General features: G+C 44.8%; 1 protein-coding gene across 14 annotated transcripts in view; it reads left to right on the forward strand.

Moving 5' to 3' along the window:
- FBRSL1 (fibrosin like 1) overlaps positions 1 to 26,842 on the forward strand; it is a 509,379-nt gene that overhangs the window by 165,561 nt on the left and 316,976 nt on the right. The window contains exon 1 of one of the 14 annotated variants that reach the window (XM_032705877.1): positions 13,060 to 13,278. The exons of the other annotated variants lie outside the window; for them this stretch is intronic. The gene's annotated coding sequence lies outside the window, so the exon portion shown is untranslated. Of the gene's footprint in view, positions 1 to 13,059; positions 13,279 to 26,842 lie in introns of those variants that run through there. 14 annotated transcript variants of the gene reach the window in all.

A 26,842-nucleotide genomic window follows, 5' to 3' on the forward strand; every position in this document is an offset into this window, starting at 1 on the left:
AGCAGCAAGGAGTGATATTGATGAATTCTGAAGGGAGAGCTGGCCAGGAAAGGAGGGAAATAATCCTTGTGGCTATGAAACAAGCTCGAAATCCTGCGGGATTTGTAACGGAAGCCTTTTTCGTCAAAGGAGCTGTGGAGCTTGTGTCCCAGGTTTCACTCTGTTGGCACTGGTTGACTTTGGCAGGCAGGAGTTTTTCCTATAATTGTCCTTGAGAAGCCTTTGATTGTTCTGCCTGCGCTCGTGGGTGGGAAGGCAGCTTTATTTAAGGAGGAATAAATATTTATTCTCTTCGAGCGCTTGCCACAGCTGCTGCTTTGCAAAAAGATGGTGGTTTCAGTTAAAAGTGAGTCATGCAAACTCTGTGCTTTTATGAATTTGCACCTGCTGAGCTGTGGTTTGGGTTTGAATGAATCTAAAATCTCAGAGGTAAAGTTCACCAAAAGTGGTAAGTTTTGACTGTCTAAACCCAGTAAATTATTCATTCCTTTCTTTCTCCCAATTCCATTGAATTACCACCTAATGCTCCTGCCTGCACTTTGAGTGGATTTCTTAGTAAATTTGGCTGATGTTTCAGGTGCACAGCAATCATTTGGCTTGTTTTCAGATTTGATTTCAGAAGAAATGCAGAGCTGAGTCTTGTCATCCATAATACTTGTAAATTCGGAAACAGGGGTTTGGTGCCCAGTTCAAATAATTTATTGAATTGACTTGGTGATTTCTGTCTTGTTTCCACTTAAAGCAAGAAATCGGAGTTTTAAACTCTGGGAAATGCCTCTGTTTGGTGTAGAGAGCTGTTATCTCTGAAACCTACTGGCAGTTACATGTCATATTACCTGTTAAAGTACATGATGTGCTGGGTAAGATGGTGGACTTGGGCCAAATGTAGATTGTACAGGAAGTATTTAGATTATACATATACTCTTAATGGCATTTGGTTTCTTAGTTACTGGGTGTTTATTGGCGCTTAGTGCTGTGGATGACTTTTGGATCCAGACATTCATGAGTGTCCTTTTAGGAGCTGTAGAAATGGAGAGATGTGCTGCAGACAAAACATGAGGTCAAATGCCATGAATGCAGGATTTCTGTAATTGGCTTCCTTCAGAAGTGGGGAATTTAAGTGATTTTTCTAGTAGTTACTTTTTAATCCACCCCAGTTCCTTCTTCCCTTTCCCTGCACACTTCCCAGGGTGGGGTTTAATTCTGATATAGAACTTATATATTGACGTTCCCCCTTTGAGGCAGTGAACATGAATCAGAAAACTGAGATTAAAAAAAAGAAGGAAAAGAGGAAAAGCCCCATATTGTAATAATGTAATACTTCTTTCTAAGTAGTATTTGGTGTATTTGCAAGAGTGACAGTAATGTTTCCAGAGGGATTTGGTGCTCAGTTCAGAGCCAGGGTATGGTTGTCTTTTAATGGAGAGGCTTATGCTGGGCTTGTGTAAAAAGGTGCCTGGTGCAGAAAGCCCCTCCACCGTGGTGTCCTGGGACCACACTGCCCTTTCTCCTCCCTGTGGAAACTTTCTGGATGGTCCTGTTGGTGCATGCAAGATAGATGAGTCACATCCGCCCTGAAAAGGGAAAAACAGAGCAGCTGGCAGTGCCTGAGGGGCAATCCTGGCCTGTGCCCCAGTTCCTGCCCCTCCCGGCACACCAGAGCTCCAGCAGCTCAGTGCCCTCAATTAAGGTTAATTGGGTGTGCTTGGGGGGTGGCTTTGCGTGGGGAGAGAGCCAAGTGGTGAAGATGCAGAGGAATGGCATCACACAAACAGCCTCAGAGGCTGCTGATGTGCCTGTGCCACAATGGAATTTGGTTTCTTAGTCCACAGCGGAGTTTCCTGGGAAAAGGTGCAGGGAGTGCTTCCAATCAAAGGCATCCAAGTGAAGATCTGCACCCGGTGATGGCAACATGCACAGTTCTTCTCATCTGGAGAAGCAGCACGTTGCTTTCCTAACACCTTAGTGCAAGGAGATACATTTCCAGGGATGGATCCAGTGCCTCTGAGTGTGTGTTTAGTTGGCAAATCAAAGGAGGCTCAGCTGAGAGAACTGCCTTGCAGTCTCAGCATGGGTCCGACGTGTGAAATGAGATCTGTGAAATTACTCCTCTTGCTAATTTGTCTCATTAGCAAGATGGGGGGCTGTATGTAATGCAGAGTGTTCCCTTCCTATTGTTCCACATGTTAGTGATAGAACAAGCAAAATTCCCTCTGCACAAGCAGTCCCTGAAGACAATTGTTCCACTGGTGTTTCTCATCTTCACACCTCACTCCTGTATTTCTGCCTGGAGAAACAACTGCTTGTCTCAGTGTAGAAAGTAGCAGGTCACAAAGCAACACTCAGTTGCTCTTTTGTCAGCGTTTCATCATGGGATTCCTCCTCAAAGAACTTCCAAGTTTTAAAACCCCCGAAAACTCAAGAGGGATGTGCTGCTGTCCCTGCCCCTCTCCAGGGAAGCGAGGGCAGCCTGTGCACTTGCTGAGGTCAGGCTTTCTTGGCTCTTCCTTCCAGTGCTTTTCCTCTTTCCAATTCCTGATTAAATGAAGCCAGCCTGATAGAAAGGAATGCCACGTGTTCTCGGTGTGTCTGGTTTGTTTGTTTTTAAAAAAAGACTGTTGAACTTTTTGTCATATTTCAGTAGCGCTTTAAAAAGGAAAATAAAAATTCGTGCAGCAGGTTTCATTATTTTGATCATGAGTATTTTCAAAGGGTTTTTTTTCTAATAAGAAATCCTACCATGTACATGATGTTTGATAGTGTTTGGTCATTAAAAATAAACTTTAACAGGAAGTTGAATTTTAGGAATTTCCTCTTACGGTGAAATAACAGGTTTTGCATTCCAAATAGCAGCAATTTCCCACTCCTCCTCAGGAGTTTTCACCCCAGCACACGTCCACTGGTCTGCAGCAAAACAGGAAGATGGGGAGGCAGAGAGAAGGAAGATGGAGATTTTTAATTGCTTTGAGACAGTGAGGTAGCATCCTAAAGGCTGTGATGATCTTTTTTGTTTGGACATTCAAAAATGAGAAGTTTTGCATGATGCACTGTAGGTCTCCCCCTGCTAAGCTGCACTGCTCTGTGCAGACACACAGCCCTGTCTGCACTCCTGACCCTCTCTCTCCCTCGTGGCTGCCCATTGCCCCGAGCTCATCCCCGCTGCTCCCAGCCCTGCTCCCTGGGTTCTCCTTTCTCAAGCCCTTTGAAAAATGAAGGGTCTGATGAACATCAGAGGTGTGTCACCAACTACTGTGGATGAAGCCCTGTCATCCAGTGTCAGTGGAACAGGAGTCTGATGGAGTGCCCTGGAGTTGTCGTGTGTAGGAAGCTCATGGTCTGGGGGACGGGGAACATTTACCCGACGCATCCTGAAAGAGAAATGAAGAAAGCAGCAAATATAACATTAAGTTTAAGCATGTTTGACTGTGAAACCACTTAAGGAACTTATCTCGAGTTGATTTGTAAGCATAACCTGAGCCAGGTGTTTCTGGGCTAACATTTTATCCATTGATATCTATATGGATGAGCATCCTCTGCTCGCTGCCCTTGCCTGGCTCTGGAGCCTTGTTTACTGTTGAATGTGAAGTGCTGGTGAGAATCAGTCCAGCTGGGGATTTGTTTTCCTGCTGGTTGGACTGGTATTTGCAAACATTCAAGGATTAGCAGCGTCGAGATTTGCAGAGCTTTGCTCTCCAGAGGGGAAAACTGCTGCCTTGGACCTACAGCACACTGGTGAAGTGCTTAAGCAGCGGCTGGGGCAGGATCCTCGCTGTCAGGGCAGTGTTAAAACAAGATGCTTAAACCCTTCTAAAGCTGCTGATTACTGAACAGAAACCTGAGCTCAAGAAACCTATTAGTATGCTAAACCAGACTTGTTTTCTCCCTTAATTTTAACGTGAATAACTTTGTTTTAAATTGGTGCCAGTAAGAATTGGGAAAAGATTTCTCAGAGAGGTTTTTTTCTTCCTTGCTGTTAGAATAACCTCATTTCAGGCCCCGCTGTGAGACTTTGTGGCAGCTCCTTTTCATTGGAAGGTTGCCCCAGGTGACTTATGGTTCATGCACTCCTGTAAGCGTTATTAATTTGTGAGGTTTCGGTGGTTAGGCTGAGCTGCTAAGTGGGCTCTGAGCAGATAATGAGGTCAAGCAGGGAAGAGAGGGAAGAGTCCTGCGTGTTCCCACTTGCCAATTGTACCCGGGTTGCACGTTTTATGGAGATTTTGTCCTAAAAGCAAAGTTCCTGTAAAGTCATGATTTTGCAGAGGTGTTTTACAGTACTTGTCCAAACCTGAAAACAAACCCAGTTGTTCACGCTCGGCGGGGCTGCTGTTGGCATCGCTGCTGTCACGCTGAAAGGCAAATGTGCTGGTGTTTGTTTTGGATCATTTTGTGCTGCATTAGAATGAAGAAACTACTAAAATGCTGATCCTTGTTCTCCGGGGGGGTTTGCAAGGTAAGTTGCACCATTAGTAAGGTGGAAGAGCACAGCTTAGGACACTTTATAAAGAAAGCAGGTTAGGAAGCATAGGAGGGTGCAAAACTGGCTGTAGAAGGAGCATTATTGTCACATATTTAGTAGCTGGAAAGCCTCAAATACAAAAGCTGAATTAGTTTTCAAACAACTGTCTTCTATATTTCACTCTAATCAGCTCCCTGACTTGGATCATATAATAATCTTCATATTATATCACAGAGGTCCAAGGTTACACAAGGATCACTTCTGGGATTTGATTTATCCATTACATTCACCCTGAAAGTTTCAAATACAGTCATATCTAAGGTGGAAGGTAGCTATAAGTATCTCATGAGAGGCCCACTTTTTGCATTTTGAGGCGGGTGCATGACCCTACACCCTTCAGAGTTGACAGGAGTGGAGCCTTCAGTGGATGTTAAGTCAAACCAAGAGTTTAAGGAAAGTCCCTCTGTTTCTGGCAGTGTCCCAGCAGTCCTGGCCAGTGAAGCTTTTTGTTGAGCATTGAATTCTTGCAGAAGTTACTCTGCAGTTTAACTTCCAAGCAGTAATTTCAGTGGGACTACTGATGGTGTATAAAGTGAAGTGCTGATGTAAGATCAAGATCATCTTTAAATCTACTCCCTGCAGATCCAGATACAAAATGGAGTATCCTGCAGAAGGGAACTGGCAGTGCTGGCTTTGGTCTACAGCCAGCTGCTCGTTCACAGATGAATCAGGAGATACTTCAAGAGACCAAGTCTTGAAAGAATCTCTCTTTATTTCTGGAGGCATGATATGATTTTAAGCAGCTGTCTTATTGACCCAAACAAGCAGAACTTCGTTTTCTAACAGAGCGATGAGAACATGCCTGTTCAGTAATTCTGCAGCTGGCAAACGTTTCTGTGCTGTGCAGAGCCTGGTGGGTGAAGGTGACCGTGGCAGTCATGAGATGTTTTCTGTAACAGCCAACTGAGGTTTCAAAATGCGCATTTACGCTCCCTGGACGCTGATTTTTTCAGCACTTAGGGTTTCATTAACGTTGTAGTGATATCTTCAGTTGGATTTGATTTGCATATAGAATAGAAGACTTGCTTAAAAAACGGTGCAAGGCTGAGTCTTCTGTTGCTTTTTGGCTGATGGATGTTTCCTCCTGAGCTGCCCAGAGCAGAGCTGCCCTCAGCTGCAGCTCAGTGAGCAGCACAGGAATGTGCTGCTTCACTTGTCATTAACTTCTTTCAGAGAGGGGATTAGCACTGTGGCATCCTCCTGCTCTTTAAGTGCAGCACAGAAAGGGATATAACGTGGAGTAACTGCGCCACATTGAGACTGTGGGTCTTTTCCAACACCTGCCCTGGGTGGTGGTGTGATTTGGGTTTTTAAAACATGAACGAGTCCACGCTGGCAGACAGAGCCCTGCCTGGGTGTGAGAGCTGAGGGGGTTATGGGGACACTGAGGAGGTGTTGAAAGTGGAAAGAAACTGTTCAGGTTTGGTGTGGTTGGAAATGTTGAGTGTTGGAGACACTGAGGGATGCTCAGCTCGGAGCAGGGAGGTCACAGGGAGCTGTGCAGCAGCCCTGCAGTGCCAGGGCAGGTAAATGGCACTGAGGTGGCTCCATAGTGCACAAAGCAGTGCTGGGCAAGGGCTCACCTGTGTGGAAAGGAAAGAGAGAGCACAAAGGAGCAGAATATGTTCCAAAACCACTGTGGTTAAGGGCATACAATGTGGGTCTTCAGCTGAAAACAATGCTCTGCTTGTGGACAGGCTGGTGCTGGCCTTGAGTGGCCAGGGAAGATGCAGAGGAGGACAAACCTTTGGGATGGCAGCACTGTGTGAGCAGTGCATGGTGCTCTGAGCTAACTTTGGAGTCATCCTTTTGGATTTACTGGGCACACAAGAGACACAGTGCAGCTCTCTTGCTTTCCTAGGCAAGGTGTCTCTTCTACCACAAGTGGTGATCCAAGTGCCCCATTGAGCCCTGGGAGGAACGGAGCTCTCCCCTCTTACTCCCTCTGGGAAGAGCCTGGAGAATCATTTGTTCCTTATAAACATGACCTTGGATCTGGGCATCTGAGTGTGTGAGAACATTTGTGTTTTGTTTTGCTCGGGAACCTGCTTGAATAGAGTGGGAGAGGTTGATAATAAATAAATAAATGTATAAAAAATACCTCACCCTGGAAAACCTGCTAATGTCAGGGTTATTTATAGGTGGTATATCAGAACCCCCCTAAGGGGTGGGAGCTGATGACACTGAGCAAATTGCAGCCTATTTGGTTTTTTTTTCTCTTGTTTACATGAACTACTGATGCCTAGAAAATAGAGGAGAAAGCTGAGCTGTCACCAGCTGAAGTCACAGTGCTTGTTAATACCAGGGTTTGGGTATCAAAGCTTGTATCACAAAAGTAAAAATGTGGAAACCTTGTTCTGTTTGCCTCATTTGTTGGCTCTTGCCAAATGTTAGTCATAGGCTACAACAGCAGTAAAATCAGCTCCTTCCTTCTGAAAGTATAACCACTTGCTATAACCTTCATAAGTTTTAATTAAAAAGAGCATGTAATGATTTTGGGATTGAATCCAATTTCACATGCTGTTTAAATTAAGAAATAAAATTGTTTCCATCAGGCTTCTAGTTCAAGGTTTGTAACTGCAGGATCATTTCCTTTTTCATCAGTTTCTGAGTTTTAAAATGGCTTATGAACTTTAGTGAAATCATTTAGAAATGGATTTCATGCAGAATAGTTAATAAATGGATAGCACAACCGTGTAGTGAAATGAATCTTGTTTGCATCTCAAGCAGCACAAATTTAAATAAAATGCAGGGCTTTGCATAACAGCATTTGTTTTTAATGTTGGCAGTATTTTTCAAGCCACCTCCAGTGTCCTTCATTTTTCACCAGGATATCTTTGGCAGCAAGGAGGATTTTCAGGGGCTGATTCAAGGTACATAATTGGAGCAGTGAGACTACACACACAAAGTGTCAGTTAATGGATGAGGCTCATTTAATTGTAGGCTCCTCAGAAATAACCCAAGAAACACTTCACTGGTAGCTAATGCAGAGGTGTAATTAGACTTCTACACAAGTGTAATTAGGCTGATTGCATAGAAAGGAAGAGAGTTCATAAGGTTTTTCAAATGTGTGCAGAGCCGCTTTGTCTCAGCTGTCTTGTCCATAAGCTTCTGCTGTATTTGTGTTGGACTTAAACAAATAAAATAAGCACATTGCTCTTTAGCTGGCAGTTACCTGCAATCTTCTGTCCTCCCAAAGTGGGTTTTTCCTTGTTGGTTGTTTGTTTTTAAGTAAAGCTCAATTGCAGCCGTGCCCGAGCTGAGGTGAGGCTGTGCCCACGTTCAGCTGTGGGCCTTGAAAACAAGGGAGGGAAGAAAAAAAACCTTCTTTTTTGAGAAATGTTGTCTAGGATTTTTCTACATTTGTTTAAGCAGTGCTAAAGGAAAGGAAAATGTTTGCAGTAATCAATACTTGTTGCCAGTTGTGAGCACGTAGAAACCCAGAGGAAATGCAGCTCTGAATTAGGAGCATAAAATAGAGGGCTATTTCAAGCAGCATCTAACCAGGGAAATGATTTCTGCCATAAAAGCAAATGTGCTGCACAGGTGAGGGACACTGAGGGGATGCTGTGGATTTCCTAATGTCAGGATGAATCAAAAAGTAAAAAGCCTTCCAGCTGTCCTGTGTGTTCCCTGGGTTCTGCACAACTGGTGGATGGAGGTAAACTGGCAACGTCAGGTGCTTGTACTCTGATGTTTTAATGCCAGAAACCCACATTTTAATGAAACATGGGCTGTGTCCCCACTCCTGCTCCCAGCATCCCAGTGCATGGCCAAGAACCCCTCTGCCTCAGGGGCAGAGCTGGTTTTAATCTTGGCTTTGGAGAGGTTGAACTAGAGATCAGTAAATTAGTAACTTTCTAGATCAGCTGTGGATCAGTTCATCCCTGCTTCAAGTTACTTTGTTGTTGGGAACAGAGTTAGGAGAAGTTTCAGCATCATTTTGCTGGGTATGTTCTTGTGTAGGTAAATAACATACATGAAAAATGAGTCTCAAAGAAGTATTTTAAGTTTGCTGATTTATGTTTCCACGCTAGGGTATCTCTGAATGCTTTTGTGGAGTAAATCCCAGCATATGGCTCCAAGTTGATTATAAAATACAGACGTTTCTGTGTGGGTATCTGGCTCCATTCTTCTCCCTGCTTGGTAATGGCCATAACTGTTCTGTCTGACAGCTGTGCAGTGACTGTACAAAACGAGATGGTGGAGCTGGTCCAGCTCCCAGAGTGCCAGCATCTGCACTCCTTGGCTCCAGTTTGCTTTTGGCAGTGCTGACTGAGAAACCAGTGATTCATTCAGCAGAGAGAATGAAGCTGAAGTCTGACCCTTAGAGGAGCTGCTGCTGGGTCAGGGCAGAGACACACTGGTGTATTTAGGAAAGTTCACACCTTCACATCTCCTACTGTGTTCTTCTGTGTGTAAATACAACTGCAGCATCCTGGAGCATCTGTGCAAGAGCAGGGCCAGTTTCTCTGAAACCCCTGGATGCAGTGGTGTCCTGTACCACAGTGGAATGGCCTGTGGGGTTGGTCACCTCTAGTACAGGCTTTGCCTTTGCTGCAGAGAAAGAGGGAAGAGTTCCCATAATCAAAGTCAGAGGACAAGGTAACCAGATTTCAGTAAGTCACGTGCAGTGCGGAGTTGGTAACAAGAAATACATGGGATGGAAAGGACAGAAGAGGAGAAGGAAACTTCCTGTTCTCTCTGTTACTTATTTTGGATTATGTTCTTGTTGCTGTCTCCTGCTAGTCCAGCTTGCTCCTATGTGACCCTTGATTCCCAGTCTTTCCCTTCTCTGCTTGCATTTTTATTTTTCCTGGTTACCTTGGGTTGTACTGAGGGATGAAAGGACATCGTGTGTGCTTTGATACTGGGTAGCATTCAAGCCATGTGGGCTCAAAAAACGGAGCTAGGGGCATTACAGCAAGGGTAAATATTTATTTCCTGACCTGAATTGGTCACATTTCTTCAGCAGAAGATTCCTGACTGAATCCTTAACTTTGGTGGTTTTTTGGAGGGCTTTTACCTCCCAATTGTTTCCTCATCCAAGGGAAGGAATATGGAAGAGTGATGTCCTGAGCTGCTGTTACAGGCTGGCACCCTTGAACTACCTTTAGCTGAGGCCCTTGAGCCCAGTGCAGCTTATTCTGTAGGTTTGTTAAGTGGTAGCATTTATTATCTGCCAGGTGCTGGTAAGTTGTGTGATTACAGCAGCGTGTTTGTCTTTGCCCTCTAGCTCAGATGGCTCTTGTGGGCCTCGAGAAGTGAAGAAACACCATCTGGCTGCTGCTGCAGGATGCTGGGAGATTTCCATCCTTCAGTTCTTTAGAGCTGGAGTCTTTTTTTTTTAATTTTTTTTTTTTTTTTTTACATTTTAGAAAGCCTGGGGACACTTCCAGCTCTGTTTTCCCCTTGTTTCTTTCTGAGCTGAAGGATGTCTCCTACCCTCTTATTTACAGCCACTTGCTCCAGGCAGGCGTTGTCAGAGAGCGTTCAGTGTTCCGAGCTGACACAGCTTTTCAGGGTTACTGCCTCCCTGCTCTCCTGGCAATTCCAGGGAGAGGATCCTGGTGGTAGCTCAGTGAAATGCCTGACAGAGAATTGTTTCTTCTGATGTTACATGGCTGATCAAAGGTGGGGTGGTTCTGTAATTTCCCACACAGAGCTCGTAGGTTTGTTGTCAAGAAGAAAAGCCCATCTTCGACAAGGCGCGTGTGTGTCAAATGAAAAGTTTTACAATAGCAGCTCAGATCTGACTGGGCTTTTGGGTTTAAGTTCGTATTTATACAAAGAGGGAGAGAAATAGGTGCGATGGTTATTACCATGCAGAGCTAAAGGTAGCAGGGAGTCAGCTGGGGGGGCAGCAGTATTTTGAGCAGGTCGATTCTCATCCCTCTACCTGCTCTGCAGCTGCATTAAAAATGTTTTTTATAAAATATCTATTCTCACTCTTAACAACGTATTCCTCCCTCTGTATCAGCTGTGTAATAAAAGGCAGGGTAACTACTCGAAGCAGATAAATGGGGGAATTGCTCAGGACCCAGACTGAGGGTGAGCTCTGTGGGTGGGAAGTGTTTGTGCCTTTGTGCGTGTAACAGTGGCTGCAAACTGCCTTCCCGGCTTGTTTTTCCCCATTTACCCTCCAGTGGGGAAAAACAGGATATTATTTTCCCTTGAAAAATATCAAGTGTTGGAGGCCTCACCCATCTGCCTGTGTTAGAGGCTCTTAGTGGCACAGTGTGAAGGCACTGTTTGAGGCACAGCTCGTGCAGCCCTGAGCGGGAAGTGTCTGTGGCTCTGCCTTCGGGCTCCTCCAGGGTGAGGGTTAAAGCTGGCTCGAGGGAACCACAAATCTGGTTTTTTGCAGCTTCTGAGATTTCAAAGTTTGTTTTGGGTCAGTGTTGCAACAAAAGGAAAAGCTTTTGGGTGTTGTCTGCAACATGTGTTGAAACACCTCGTTTTGGGCAGCCAGGGTGAGGAGCAGCCAAGTCGCTGCCAGAGGAAAAATGGCTGGAGACAGCTCTGGGCTGGAATTGTATTTTATTTGTCTGACCTTTTTCTTCAGCGTAGGTTTCTTGTCACCAGAGAATCATCCTTGTTTCGTTGGCCAAAAATAGCCACCTGACAGCCACCTCCAGGAAGAGTTTGCTCCTTAATGCTGCATGGGGGGGCACTTACTGCAGATACTTTTGGAGCAAGGTTTTATACAGGCACTGAGCTGGCACTGCTCAAAGCAGCACTTCTGCCTCTTTCCAGCTGGCTTTCTTCCTAATGCCCACTGCTCCCTCGTGGCAGGACAACTCTGGGTTAGGATCAGAGTCCGACTGCGTTTTTTATTGGTGGTTTGGTTTTTGGTTTGTATTTGTCGTCCATATATTGGGAGTTTTTCAGCCTCGCTGGTTTCCTGATGTGCACCATCACTTTTGCTGAGGTGCAGGAGCAGCAGTGACCTGGGGAAGGTTCCACATTTCTGGCCTCTGTGTGGGTTTGTGTCGTTTTGAAGTATATGTGAAATTATGTCCCTAACGTTGCAGTACACGCCAATATTTTACACTCATTAACCTCCTGAAGTTGAGAGATTATTGATATGAATAAGTCCTGGCAGGACAAAGGATTTAGAGGAGAAGAGGATAAATTATATTGAATAAAATGATATGTATCTCTCTCTCCAACCAGCAAGCCCCAGTATCCTGCTCAAAGCTGCCTTATCCAACAGCAAGGGTTTACAAGAGCTAAAACAATCATAGCTGCAGTGTGTGATTGCAGGTTTGTGATATGGGGATTTAGTTGAGCAATACTCTTTCACTGTGGACAAAACCACCTGCACTTTTAACAGCACATTAAAGAGTTTTTAGTTCTCAGGCAGTACAAGCTATGACGAGTCGTGACTTCTTCAATTAAAATCAATAGCAATGCAAGCTAAATAAAAGATTTAACAGCAGCAGGTGGGTGGTTTAGCTGGTAAATTGATTTCCTTTGGGTACAGGTGAATGTGCATGACAGTACCTCCGTCATTAAATAATTTCTGTGGTGAGAGACACAATCAGCTTTATTAATGTGACTGTTCTTGTAGGCTTGTAACATAAATCAGTGCCTGCCAGAAAACATCACCTAACTGGTTAGAGAGGTGTCAAAGCAATATATTAGAGAGCAGTTTACTAATCTTTGCAAAGTGGATTACAAAGTACGTTGGCTAGAGAGTAAATGTTCATACTGTCCTTTTCAGAGTAAAATCAAAATAAGGTTTACACAGGCTTAAGAAAAAAAAATCTGCAGGATTTACATCTCCCTGCATTGGTGCTACTGTGGCTTGAAAACAAGATTGTATTGTTTTAGTGGCACAACTGAACAAAGTTCTGGATACTTCACATTTGGTAATTGTTTCCAACTGTGGAAAGATCACAAAGTGACTGGGATATTGAGAATCAAGCTGGTTAATATTACACCAGAAGTGATAAGATATGAAACTGAAAAGTCCCTGAGTCTTTACCTTCCTTATCTCTTATCACTCTCCTTAATAGTTATAGTTTTAGATTAAGTAACCTCTCATATCATAAAATAATATATGGTTTATTGGTGCACCATACAATTTTGCTTCCTATTGTCATTTATTGAGCTTTCAAAAATGTCAAAGGTCAGGGCTTTGGGTTTTTTTTTTTTGTCCCTTGTAGCAAGTGATTTCAGTTAACAAATAAGAATGTTGCTACTTAAAAGATACTGATTTCTACTTCCCTGATCAAGGTTTAGAAGAGAATAAACCAGAGCAGAGAACTTTAAATCTAACAGCCGGGATTAGAAGGCAGACACATTTTATTCAGGTTGCTGTGCCTTTCACTGTGTCTTTAGGGGCTCATTCCTCATCTCTGCAAAATGGAAAGACACCTTGACCACGTGCTTTCCTTACTGTGGCTCTGCTGGTTAAACATTTTTTAAAGATTTAGGGGATGTCCTCAATGTTAATAATGTTAATAATTAACCTAGCTCTCTAGCTGTCCTGTACTGTAGATTTCACTTCTTTGATTTTATGTTTTTCTTTCGTTGTTCATCTTCTCGAGTTTCACCTTTTGTTGTTCTCATCGTAGTCAAGAACAAACTTCCACTGGCTGTGGTGGCCCGTGCAGGGTTGTGTCAGCCCAAATAATCCCAGACTGATGCTGTGGGAACTTCAGCCAGACTGTGCCTGTGCAAGATGGGCTTCCTGTGGCAGGCAGGGAAGACAGAGCTGGGGAGTTGTGGCTGCCTGTAGCTGAAGGCAGGAGGTAGGAGGGAAATGGGTCTGGTCCTGCCTTCCTCTTCAGTTGCTCTGTTGTGTGGGTGCAGCCAGCATGTTCTGACTGCTGGTGTCAGTTTGGTGGGGTGCTGGAAGGTAGAAGTACTTTGATTGATATGTTTATTTATTTATTTATTTATTATTTTTATTTTCCAACTTGTTTTGGTGGGGTAGTAGTAGTTGTTGTATACAATGCTGTGCTGTTACTGAGAAACACTCCAGTTACCTCGCTGGAACGTGAAAATACACTGCAAATTCCTTTAATTGCTTAGAGCCAGGTGTTTGCACACAGCAGATCTCCACCTGAAGGAGAAGCTTGAAGTGCTCGATGACAACAGCCTCATGCTCCAATGGGAGATTCTGCACTGTAGTAATATGCATAGAAAAAGGATCCTTCATTTTTAGCAACACTGGTTAAGTCCATCTTTCTCATCTGGCATCTGCTGAGTGCAAACATCAGCCCTGTTTTTCCTTCCCAGGTGTCCTGCCCATTACTGAATACCAGACAAGTGTTTTTAATGAAATGTTCCTCCTCAAATTGAAGCAGATACTGCTTTAGTTTCCTTTGCAGTCTTTCCGAATTCCCCTGTGGAAGCTGTTCCTCCCTCTCCCTGTGCTTGGGGCTCTCAGGGGGCTGTTCTCTGGCTGAGCTCCTGATGCAGCACTCGGGCAGTCTGGTGGTGGGAGAGGGTGTGGACACAGCACATCTATCTGCTATGGACTGGGAGCAACTCACCTCACACTGCAGGACCTGCCTGGAGTGGGAAGAGTTTGGCTCGTGTTGGCTGTAGCTTGTGTTGAGCGGCTTGATTCCAGTCTCACACTGAAGTGTAATAAAACTTCCTTACTGAAATACCGGTTCTGTGACATTGCCTGGTGAATGGAAATGAACCAGTTGCCATCCTCCTCTTGGGGGGAAAAAAAAAAGAAAATTTTAGCCTCCCTGTAATTAAGGTTTTACTCCGAAGGAATGAAATAGAAACCATACTCCCAAATCCGCTCTCAATTTGTGAATCACATTAGTATTGATCAAAAATGGTTGTGTGGTACAAAGCGTCAAGCGGGGGTTTGGGATGATGAGTGTGGTGTCTGATCCTCTGAATACAAAAAATTGGTGTTAATGAAAACATTTCTGGAGCCTGTGGAGTTAAGATCACAAACGGGAACAAGAGTTCTGAGTCTCAGCTGTTCTAACATGCAGCAGATGGTTAACTTGCCTTCTAAATCTTTGCACAAATTGAGTGAATTCTCAGGACTGCCCATGATCTTTCAACCCACTCCCAATTTTTTTTGCACACCAGGAAAAGAATAATAATTTGCAAATCAGATCTGGGCTGTGGAAAAGGAAGGATTTTGCAACAGTGAGAAAGCATGAGTCAGAAACAAGACCTCTTGCAGCCTTTTGCCTACTGCAGGTTGGTTTGCTGGAAGCTGGGAATCCTGTCCTTGAGGCAGCAGTGAAGTGAACTGTTTAATGCCTGTTCTCTGATAGTCTCAGATGAAGTGCTGTATAGAAGTGCTTAGTCTTGACATTCTTCAAATTATCCCAGCAACACTATGAGAAATAATGTTATTGTAAGTTATCCTCCCTTGTAATATCAGTACTACCTTCAGTTTCTCTGAAATTTCTTGTTCTCTAGTCTCTCACAGAATCTGAGTTTTGTTTCAGCATTTCTCATGCATTTTCTTTTATTTCCTTCATGACGAATTCAATTTGCTGCAGCAAAATAATCTTAGTACTGAAATAATAGATATATTAAAGTATGAATTACCTTGGTGGCAATAAAGAACAGGTTTTTATTGCTTGCTTATCAAGGAGGGTTTGTGTTTATGAGTTCTCTGAGTAGTAAGTGCGTTACATTAGGACTAAATTTAACCTGGCTTGGTAAGAACAGCACACACAGGTAATCTGAGAAGACAGGACAGATTTATGAACAATATGACAATGGCAACGATGCTTAAAAAAATAATAAATTGTACGTGCTGTAATTTTTTTTCTTGGCAAAGAAGTTGTCAGTGGTATTGAAAAAAATAGATGAGTAGCAATTTTTAACGATTTTAATAAAAAAACCCCCACAATCAAACCAGCTAACAGCTAACCAAAAGGAAAGCTCTTCTAAATGGAGGGTATTCCTAGTCATGCAAGGAGGAGCTCAGGCTGCAGCACGGGAAGGAGGTGTGGTACCAGGAAGCTGAGGTGGCAGGATGCTCCTCAGGGCAGAGCTGTTATCCCATGCAGTGTTTTCAGCAGCCCCCAGATTTTTGGGGCTTGTTTACAAGGAGGAAATGAACCAAAAGAGCTTCACCCCGTGGCTCTCTCAGCAGTTTACCTCAATTCAGTGTAATAAAGTGAGCTGGGAAAGGCTCCTTATCTGAAAGGAATATCACACATATAGATTCCTAGTCTGCTGCAGTTTGGAGTCATTGCCATCTGTGGTAGGCTGTAAGAATTGTGAGCAGCAGTGGCCAAATTGCATTTTGGGCTTAGCAAAGCCCTGGAGAAGGGTGTGTGTTGGCAACATGGCAGCAGAATCGTGGGAAGATGTCTTTTCAGCTTGTAAGAAAAATATTGTGCTGATTGCTTTTGGTGATGGCACAGAGAGAAGTGAGTTTGATGCTCTCAAAACCTTGCGAATATCACTGCAGCAATCTGAATAATACTGATTAAAATCTGTCTCAAGTACAAATGAATGTCTCTTGTTCCACACTGTACAAGTCAACAAAATCAAGTGTTGTCAGGAGCAGATTATAGACCCCAAATGTTTTATTCTTAGATCTTGTAAAAAGTAGAGGAAAAGAACAGGCCACTTTACAGGCCAATTCCATTTTTCAGGTTAATTTACATCAGATGAGGTAGATCTAGACCTAACATTTTCAGACAGCTCCTGATGAGAGGCAGGCATAAGGGAACGCGAGTTGTGTTCTGTTTTGTTACGCCGTGTTTGTTTTCATCTGTTAATTGGGATAACCAAAGCAGCAGCAGCAGCAGCAGTGGTCTCCACATGACTCCAGTGGCTGTGCAAACATCCCTGCCAGCCCCTGGCAGAGGTGCTGCCTCACTCCTGGTGCCTCTCGACCTCGGTGTTGTGGCTGTAGAGCAGGGGCAGGGACGGGCAGTCCCCACTGCCACGTTGGGCATTGATCTGTGCAGGGCAGTGGCACCTCTGGGGGCCCCCGATGGCAAAAGCTGGGGCAATGCACTGTTTGTCCAGCTCAGCACAACTTCTGATCGGGATCATTCCCACGTGCCTTGCTCCAAAGGTTGGCTTTTGCTTTCAAGGGCAGACAAGGAGGAAGCAAATGTACAAAGCCTGAGCAACGTGGCTTTAATTGAAGTTGTACATCTTGATGGAACAGAGGTAAAAAGGAGGAGACCATATGGTGTAACCTTTAGTTTTGTTAAGGTCCCTGATAAGCCATTGATTTGATAAGAAATACTGCTCCATTGGCTGAGCTCACAGGGTGCAGTTGTTCTCTGATAAGCATGTGTTTACTGTCTGCCATAAATGCCTGAAGTGACAGTTTATGGCGGGTTGGATTGGATATTTTAAATGCTGAGTGGATGGATCATAACTGTGCTTTCACAGGCAAGTCTGCTGTGCACTCCTCTTGGTTGAAGGAACTGTAATGTCCGTTTGTTCTTGGAGCAGAGCAGTTGCACCCAGGATAGTGCACAACCTGTGCAAACATTATACAACAGAAACCCCTTTGAATACAACATCCAGCCCAAAAAACCTCTCAAAAAAGCCAGGAAGGAGAAACACAACGATAATACATATTTTAATACACAGAGATAATGCCTATTTTAATACAAACTGCATGCCTTTTAGAACTAGATGGTTGCTTTCTTCCTTCGTGTTACACACTCATACTGTCTGGATCTTGATGTCACCTCTTTTAGAGCAATATTCATACACATCAAGATTTTCATACCCAGTAAATCAGTTAACAACTGGTAGGTTTCCATGGTGCCAGAGACCCAGTGCTGTTCCAACAGGAGGTATTCAGGGATGAAAAAATTATTGGTCTTCAGACTCTTAAGAGAAGGGAAATAACTCATCTCTCTTTGGGCAAGCAGAGGCTACCATGGTGTATTTATAGTTCTGTTCCTACTTGTGCTGGGTAATTTTTCTGAAATTCAGGATATATTTTTTCTGATTAAAATCCGAAGACACTCTATTATTTCTAAAACCACATTTAAGTCTTGTAATTTAAACAAATTAGTTTGCATTTCACATGTCAGACACTGATTTATAGAGGAAAATGGGAGTTTGCATCTGGTTTGTCTCTTGATTCATTAACTTTTGATTGAAGAAAGGTTTTGAAATAGGATGTAAAGGAATTTTCCATCTTTAGTGAAGGGATTTCTTGGGTTTTGCAGTATCTGGTTGGGTTTTTTGGTGGTTCCCCCCCCCCCCCCCCTTGTGTGCATATGCCAAGAAATCTTGAATTCCCTTTCCTGCTTTGGAAAGTTCAACCTGAGGGAATTGAGCAGTTTCTCTGGTTTGGACTGTTCCCCTTCTGTCCCTGTGAGGACAAGGGTTCTGACACAGTTAGGGCACTGCAGAAGGGACCTGGCTACAAGTTACTGCAGGAACTTTCTCTCATTGCTTGGGTAACTCCACTGGCTCTGGCTGCTCTTTCTGATGCACTTGCAGGTGCTGGGTGTGCCCAGGGCAGTTGCACAAGAGCTGTGCTTGGCTCCCTGGCCTCACAGGAGCTGTGGAGATCCATGGGGATCACTCCTTTGCTTCTAAAGCTGCTCTGCCCTGTCCTGTGTACATAAACATTATGTGATACAGGAAAGTTGCTGCTTGGCTTTGGAGACATAGGAATGTCTTAGCAGTTTAATAGTCAGTTTTCTGCTCCGGCATAAGGAGAGAAATAATTAGGAATTGTGTCAAGGCGGTGTCTGGTGTCCAGAGGAAATTGCATCAGATGGCCTGATGCTTCTGTCCACTTGAGGTGGCTGGTTTTGGTTTGGTTTTGTATGTCACTTGCCAGCTACATTTAGCATGAATAAGTGTTTTCAGATGTCCCACAAATCAAAGCCCGGCCTGCTGTAAAAAGTCTGTTGCAAGCAAAAACGTAGAAAAAGATGCTGGGTTTTCTGGCCAGTGAATGATTCTGGAAGATGAGACACTGAGCTAATCCTGCCTTGTGACATGTGGGTGAGATGTTCTAGGTGAAAATCCCCCAGGGCTGCAGAGAACAGATTTCTGCTGTGTTACACCCAGTTACACCAGGGCTGGGGCTGATCCTACCTCGTGTTTGCTGCCTCTGAGTTCCCTCCTCTCCCACACAGCAGCTTGTGACAGATGGAGCCACCGCTCTGAACGATGGACCTTTGTCAAGCCCGGGCAAAATGGCCACTTGAATTCGGGGGGGAAATAATGATCCTTTTGATTAAGCAAGCTGGTGTTGGTGGACGGGCTGTGCAGCCAGAGGCAGAGCTCAAAGGGCACCTGCCCGTGACACCGGCGATGGCAGGAAGTGTTGCCTGCCTGCCAGGGAGAAAAACTGGCCCTGTGTTTGGAAAGAACAGAGGAAGAGAGATTAGAGGTTAAACTGGAAAGGGTGTTAAAAATATTCTCGGTGTATGATGGCTGTAGCAGTGGATTTAAATTGCTGAAATTACCTTGTCAGGATGCCTTATCAGCTGCTGTTCTAGTGATTGTTTGCTTTAGATAAGAACTGGAGTGCGATAAAACCTTGATAACAGTTTAGAGATTACAGCTCTTTTGAAACCGCTGGCACTTGCTGGGGGCTCTGAGCTGTGAGAGCTTCGGTTGGATTTATTCCACTACTTTTTTTCCCCCCCTCCTCCGCCCCCCTTCTCTTCTTTTGTTTCGTGTTTTTGTTTAAGTGCTTTAAGCTCTTGTTTTAGATCCTCGTTATTTTGAGCGCTCTTGGGAAGCGGTGCATGTGCTGGAGGAGGGACCTGCTGAGGAGTGGAGGTGAATGCTGAGGGAAGAACATCAGCCAGGTACTGCTGCACCTCTTGCCATGTGAGCTGTACACAGCTGCAGAATCCATGAGGATACAGAAGGCTGGGTCGTTCAGCACGCTTGGGAGCTTTCTCCTGGTACCTCCCAAAAGTTCCTGTAGTAGTCCATTGGCTTACAGCAGTTGGTTTAATGGGGATGTAAAATACCAGCCCTTGAAAAATCTACCTGGTGTTCATGGCAGTACATTTGTGTTGTTTTTTACTATTTTTGACTGTGTTATCTTTTTGGGGTTGTGATCTTATAAGGGTTTTTTTTTTAGATAGAAGCTGGTAACAAGCTTCCCGTTGAACTCATCCCATATGTGCATGTCATGAATGGGAGAAACAGTGATGGAAACCAGTGTGGTGGGTTTCTTCAAACCTGTTTCTTCAAGTGGGCTTGAATTTGTCTTTGCATTCTGTTGTGGTTTGTGTAGCTCAGTGGGTTTTGGTTTTTCTCCCTCTGGTAGCAAATGCAGTGTATCCCCTGTTCCATGGGTCAGCTGATAACACTGAGGCTGCTCCAGTTGGCTCAGGCACAACGTGTTCCACAAAGTCCACAACAAAACTTTGGACCACATGAGTTTGACTATCTGGGGATATGTAAATAGTTGCAACACAAAGTACCAGGGGGAAACTGTACTCTGGAATAACCAGACTTTGCTTCATCATTGGTTTTGGGTTTTTTGTTGTTTTTTCTTTGTTTTTAAACTGAAATGTTTTATATTTTTCCTGTAATATGGGAGGAACCTTTTTGGCAGTTGACTCACTGAATGTACGCCCATGTACGCTTGCAACTGCTGAAAGATGTCATCTAAAAGCACCAGTAAGAGAAATTTAAACGATTATAGCTCTGTATATTGGTTGTATCTCAAAACATCAGTTTTAAAAGATCACGGTGAGCTAAAACTTTTTTCTTTATATGTGGATGAGAGCATATGCATGACAGGTTGTTAATGGGGCAGAATTTGTGTTGAGTTCTGGTTCCTGTCTGAGAACAGATTAGTTTTTGAGACTGTGGAGGTTGGTTTTATGGTATGATGGTAGTTTGTTGGGTTTTGTGTTACTTAGGTACCAATAGTGGACACATTTGGAGAGGCACAGTGTAAATCGTCTCTAGCCCTAAGTAGGGCAATCAAAGTTGGAAGAAAAAAAAGATCAGACTCTATTTTTGGAAATACTGGACTGAGCTGTTGGGTGACCACTTGATTTCCTTAGGGTTATACAGAAGGCCTGTGAAAGAGTAATTAAGCAAAAGATGAACCACAGCAGAAATACAACTCCAAACTATTTGAGTTACCTAATCTAATCAAATAATAAGAATGAACAAATAAGCTACCCAGCAACCGAGATACTTAATGAGTACTGATTTAGAGTCTTCTTAATTGTGTTCAGGCGTTCATGGGCTGTATTTTCACGTCTGTGTTTATGACTTGAGACTGTACACTCTGTTTTTTCCTCTTAATGAAAGCTCAACATTTCTTTTGTTCCAGCAAATTTCAGAACGTAGAGGACGATGCCAAATTATCACATGCCTCGCAACAAAACAAAGAGCTGGCAGCACTGCCTTCCTGGGGGAAACTGGAAACATCCCAGGCTCGCTCCAGCCGTGCTCTAATTTGAGGTTTAACGCTCTGTTGATATCAACCCACAGCTGCATCACTGCAGTGGATGTGGGCAGGGGCTGGGCAGAGCAAGGAGTTGCTCGCCTTGGCATTGGATGGGCATGGGCAGAGCCGGGAGCTTGAGGAGAACTTGCCCAAGGAAAGTGGGGTGGCTTTTGGCACCCAGGTCAGAGTGTGTGTGAGCATTGCCAGCATTGCCAAGGAAGCCTAACGTGAGCTGGCTGCTGGCACTTTGATCGTGGTGGGGTGACTGACTGCTGGGTAATCGTCCATCAGAAGGTTGCAGGCAGTGGCTTGGGTGAAAGTAGTCCCTGTGGGTGCCTTCCCTTCGAGATGCACAGATTCACAGAGCTCCCGTGGGTACAGTCTCACCGATTCCTGTGCGAGAAGGAGGTGTCAAAGCCGTGGGGAGGCATTTCAAAGTGTTCTTTGCAAAACCCAGAGGTTTTGCTTTTTACCTTAAAGTTTCATTTTGAATATCAGCTCCATTTCAGGTGATGCTAAAAGTGAAACTGAGCCAGCTCTTCTGGGCTGGAACAGTTGCCAGGGAAGGTCTCACAACTCTCACGTGGCTTGCACACAAAGCAGTGGGATAAGGAAGGAGATGACAGATCATTCTTCTGGTTCTTAAGGAGCATCTTATGGAGAGTTGCAGTTCTGCAGCCACAAGACCCAGACATTCCTGCTCTATCCCACTGTTACTGTCTGGATGCTTCGACCAGAAGCAGCTTACCATTTCCTTCATTATGTTCTGCTTTGGCAATTAGGGGGTAAACTCTGCAGTGCCTCTTGTGATTTGGTGCTAATAGTGACAGGGCAGTGGTGTCCCTTCCTCTAGAACCTGACTTTGAGTTATTATTATACTATTCTTGAAACTATTTGTATCTCCTATATGCAAGTATTTTTATTGCTGTTCTCTGCCACCAAAAATGCAGTAATTGAAGTCACACAAGGGTTTTAATACCAGGCTCAGTTGTTCCTGTGGGCCCTAGCACCTCATCTCTCCAAAGGAACAGGTGGTGACAGAACTGCATCCCCTCAGTTTGCTCATCTTCCTCTGTGTGTGTGGGGGGAAATAGAGCATATATATGAAGACTGTCTTCCTAGTGAAACCACAGTGCTGTTATGAAATGCATAGAGGCTCAGAAGTTAGGCCTCTACAGATCTGGTTGATGACCTGCTGGTCACCTTTCTCATGTCTCTTAAGACATGAACAGTCTTACAGTAAAAACTAAATGCAATTACAGTGCCCAGAACAGCTTCAAAGTGGCCTGGCTAATTTTGGGGTTGAGTTTGACCCCAGAAGCAGGTCAGTTGCATGGGATGACAGGCTTACATCTTGAAGATTATGACTAAACCACACCAATTTATTTAGCTACAGTGAAGAATTTGAATTATTCAGGGTTGGGGTTTTTTTTTCCCCTTATAACCTCTCAAGAAAGGCAAACTTTAAGCTACCACACACAGCTGGTGTTTCTAATAAGACACAGATGTGTTTTGGGATCTCTTCCCATCTCCTGCAACATTTAAATGTAGATAAATAGAACTTAATCAGCTATAAATAACAGCATGTCATGCCTGTGGATCAGTAACCTTCTCTGGGACTCCCACAGGACTAGGGTTAAGCTTAATTACTTCAGTCTACTGCAAACAACAGAATAATCAGTTGTTGGATATTGCATGGGGGAAGGTGGAGGGAGCATAAAGAAGCAACTCAACATCCATGGCCAGGGACGTGATACCCTGGTTCTCAGTGTAGGGTAGTTGTAATGCTTCAAGACCAGGGGGATTCTTTTATTCCCTGTTTTGGTTTCAGTGCACAGGAGGTTTAGTGTCAGTACTACATCTGTGAGTGTTGTTTTGAAAACAAACAAACTCAGGAGGTGCCTATGAACTCTTTCTTCCGCCCCTTAGGGATGTTTTCCTCCCCTCAGGGATAACTGCTCAGATTTGCTGTAGTTAAAAAGGTGGTGTTTGTGTCTCTTCAGCTCTGTTGTAGATGAAGGCAAGTTATTGCTCTGTGGCCATTGCATATTGCTAATTTTCATATGTTAATACAGAGGTGACCTGCCAGTTTGAACAGGGCATTCTTTGCTCAACACACGGCCTTGTTTCCCCACTTAGCAGGGACCATCAGCATCACTCTTCCAAATGGCAGGCTGTGACAAGGGAAACTCATGTCCCAAATGCTGCCATTTGTATTGGTATTTTTGGCTAATTATCACTTCTCTCAAGAGCACTGATGAAAAGACAGTTCCTAGACATTTTTCCCTGTTAGCTTCTGCTCTTGGGTGATGGTTAGCAAAATTGGGGTTTGTTATTTTGCAACCTTTTCCCAGCTACAGTAAGTTTGAGCTATAGATTTGGGTTTCTTACAGCAGATTTGATTTCCAGGAGAGCTGTCCCCACCCCACATACCTGCTCTCTGGTACCACAAGTGTTGGGCGGGCGACGCTGGGCAGAGCCTGGGGTGGTTCAGCTGGGAGCTCAGGGCAGTGCTTACAGCTCTCCTGAACAAAAGGGCCTCCCAAGGGCTGTCTGGAGGAAAAACAGCAGTGCCCAGCATTTGGGGTGTGATTTGTGGTGTAGATTATGTGCAGTTCAGCTGCAGGGAGCCCCGGTTGGGCTTGGCCCAAAGCTTCGTGGGTCTGTGTCTGCTGCTGTCCCTGCACCCCTTCTCAAAGCCAGAGCATCTGCTGGGTGTACAATTAACAAGCATTGCCTCTTTGCCTTTTTCTCTCGTGTCCCTGGAAGCTGCATTTCCTTCATGGAAACATAATCCAAGTGTTCCTGAGGGGGAGAGCCGTGGCTGTGGGCTGTGACCGTGGTGCTGGGGCAGCGCTGGCGGCAGAGCCGGCCCGAGGCAGCCCCTCCGCCCCTTCCCAGACCCCACTGGTTTGGTTTCCCCTGCTGTGGGCCAGGCTGGGGAAGACAGGGGAATATTTATTTATAAGCTGTCCGTACAGATGTTTTCGTTGTGGTTTGCGGTGCATTGGTGCCACTTAGTGGGAGGAGAATTGAATTGACAGCTTTAACGGTGCAGGGGAAAACAAGGAGAGATGGGTTTCGTGTTCCAGCCCCCCTCCACCTCCCAGCAGTATTTCTGCACTTTAAAGACAAATCCAGATCCGCTGCTAGCCACAGAGCTGCAGTGGGTTCTGGAGCTGGCTGTTGGCAGAGTAGTGCTGGCAGGCTGGGCGTGCACTGACCCTCATCCCAACAGGAAAGCTGCATGGAAAGCCCTGCTGAATATTAGGCTAAATAGGCTGGCTTTGCTGATAGAAAAAGCTAATCCAGCCATGCCTTGTGTTTAGCAGGTTTTGGCAGGCTTAAAAATCATCCTCTCTCTGTTAGGATTTCCGTTATTTTAGGTGTAATGGGAAGGATGATGGATCAGGATGGTGTTAGCTCTGATCCAGTTTTGGAGGAGCCAATCAATACAGAATGTTAACAGTGTTTATTCAAAATCATTTAACTAGATTTTCTATTGATTTCCCTACAGGAAGGCCTGTGGGAAAAAAGAAAATCCTGTACTGTGATATTCATAAGCAACCCATTCTGCTCCCCCATGTAAATGCTTAATGTGAACTGATGGTACCTGGAAAGAGGCTTGGGTGTGTGCTGTTTGCAGATGTAGACGTGGCCATCAGCCACACACCTCCCATGAGCCTGAGTGTCATGGTGAGGGTGCAATGTTGCACTCAGAAGGCTTTGCAGCATCCTCTGCTGTGTGTGAGGCTGTGCTATCATGGGAAGGTTCCACCTTGTCAGGATGCTCAAGAGCATCTTGTGTTGGATTGGTATCTCTGTATTTTTCTCTTGTGGAGGACAGGACAGCTTAGGCTGGTTTTAGTTTGAGTTGAATCAAATTACTGAATTGCTTTTTTGTTGTTTGCACATGGGCTCTTAGCTCGTTGAATTGTTTCTCTGTGCTACTCTGTGGACACGCAGCATGAGGTGCCCCAGGGCTCCAGGGCCTCTGAGCCTGGTTTTGCAACTCCTCTAAGTGGGGAACTGCTGCTAATTTTAGTGAAATTTCTGGGCATGGAACAAGTTACACTTTCAGTCCTTAAGAAAACACACTGTGACCAAGGATTGGGTTTACTGGTTTAATCACAGCAGCTTTCATCTTAGCTGGTCCCATTACCCTGGGCAGGAAAAGCAACACTTTGAGAGGTTGGCAGATGCCACCTACTGAGATGTTTCCCGGAGCCCTCGATGGCTCCCTTTGTGTGCTGTGGTGCTCTTGGCTCCAGCGGGAGGGAGATTAAAGTGGCTGTGGGTGCGTGTCCCGGCGTCACCTCTCCCTGGCTCTGCCCCCAGCCCTACCTGTGGCCCATGCCAAGCTGGCAGTTCCCAGGTGATGCTCCTGGGGCACAAATTCTTGGATCTTCTGCCTCATTTGGAGCCCGTTTGTGCCTCTCTTGCGCTCTCACCAGAGGGCACTGCACAACGTGTCGCAGCCTAATAAATAACCTCTTAACCTGCTTAGCTGCTTTATGCTCAGTGGCATGTTTTACAACGTTACCTGGAGTCCTTGAATGCTGGTTCCCATGGCAACCTGATATAGCAGTTTTATTCTTTATTACTATCACTGTTTTATTGCTGCCTTGTTCAAATGTGCTGTCATTTTTATTTTGCCTTGGTGTGTGTGTGCGTGCGAGCCACAAATCTGTTTCTCAAAATTATATTATTAAACCATTTAGTGAATTTAGAAAAAGGGTGATGATCTGTCACTGTCGATTTAATATTAAATGGAGAAGCACACCATAAATGGAAACAAGCTAGAAAGAAAAATAAACCAGCAACCCAAATATTGATACAGACAGCTTAGGATGTTTGATGGCGGTGCAAATAGTTGGGTAAAAGCAAATTAATAGGAGAGATACAGTTGCTGTAAGGGAACATTGTAGTCTTAATTTCTGTGAGAGGGCATACCAACAGTGACCAGGTGTCCTTAGGAGCAGGATTTGGCCAAGGATTGTCACGGGAGCAAGGACCTGAATTGTTCTCAGATGAAGCTTGAAGCATTTACAGAAGAAGCTGTATGGCCAATAGGGTAAACAGCCAGAAATTAAGCTGGTAATGTGGATCAAGTTGTGGATAACTCATTGTTTGCACCCCACTTATGCTCTGTTAATCCTGTGGCTGACGTGTCCTGCTTCTCTGCAAGAGCCAAGGCAGATTTCTTCTTGGTGATGAGTGGGGGCAGGAGAATCCCCTTCACTGAGGGATTGGAGCTGGAGATGAGGGTGCTGGTCCTCCCAGTGATGCTCAGTGTGTAGTTGCAGAAGTCAACTGTTGACAGATTTGGTGTTGGGAGGGAAGGTGGGACTAACACAGACCCTGGGTAGAGGGTTTGTTCCCTTCCTAGTGCAGAGCACAGTCTGTTCATCTGTTGGGGGACTGTTTGGGGATTTTACCCAGAATATATTTTTTTGCTGTTGCAGGAGGTGAAGGGTGACAGTGGTAGGGGTGATGGGGATTTGGAGGACCTGAAATGCATTTCTCCTTAGGCCTCCTCAGGAGAGCATCAGGGACTTAGCCAGGGTGCTGGCAGCTCCCTGGGGGCGAGGGGAGCAGGGGGACCCTGCTGCAGCCTGGGGTGATGGGAGCTCTTTGGGGCCAGCTAATCTCAGCCAACAGCAGGATGGGGTTTTTCTGCAGGGCAAAGAGTGCCTTTGTGGGAAGGGCAAAGCAAACAGAGTTAAAGGCAGTGTGATCTTGTGCACACAGGAGCCAGCTGGCAGCCCCCAGATAACAGATATCTTCCTAAGCACATGTCAGGAGCAGTGCTGTTCTCAGTGGCTCCCTTGTACATGCTGTCGTCTTCCTTCCCTACTCCAAGTATTAGGGGGCTGCTCTAAAAATATTTGTTCTTTCTGAGCTCCTCTGTCTAAGTCTCTCTTCCCTGTCGACTGCTACTGTGCAGCAAAGCACGG

The sequence above is a fragment of the Chiroxiphia lanceolata genome, chromosome 18, assembly GCF_009829145.1.
Source record: "Chiroxiphia lanceolata isolate bChiLan1 chromosome 18, bChiLan1.pri, whole genome shotgun sequence".
NCBI classification, from domain to species: Eukaryota; Metazoa; Chordata; class Aves; order Passeriformes; family Pipridae; genus Chiroxiphia; species Chiroxiphia lanceolata.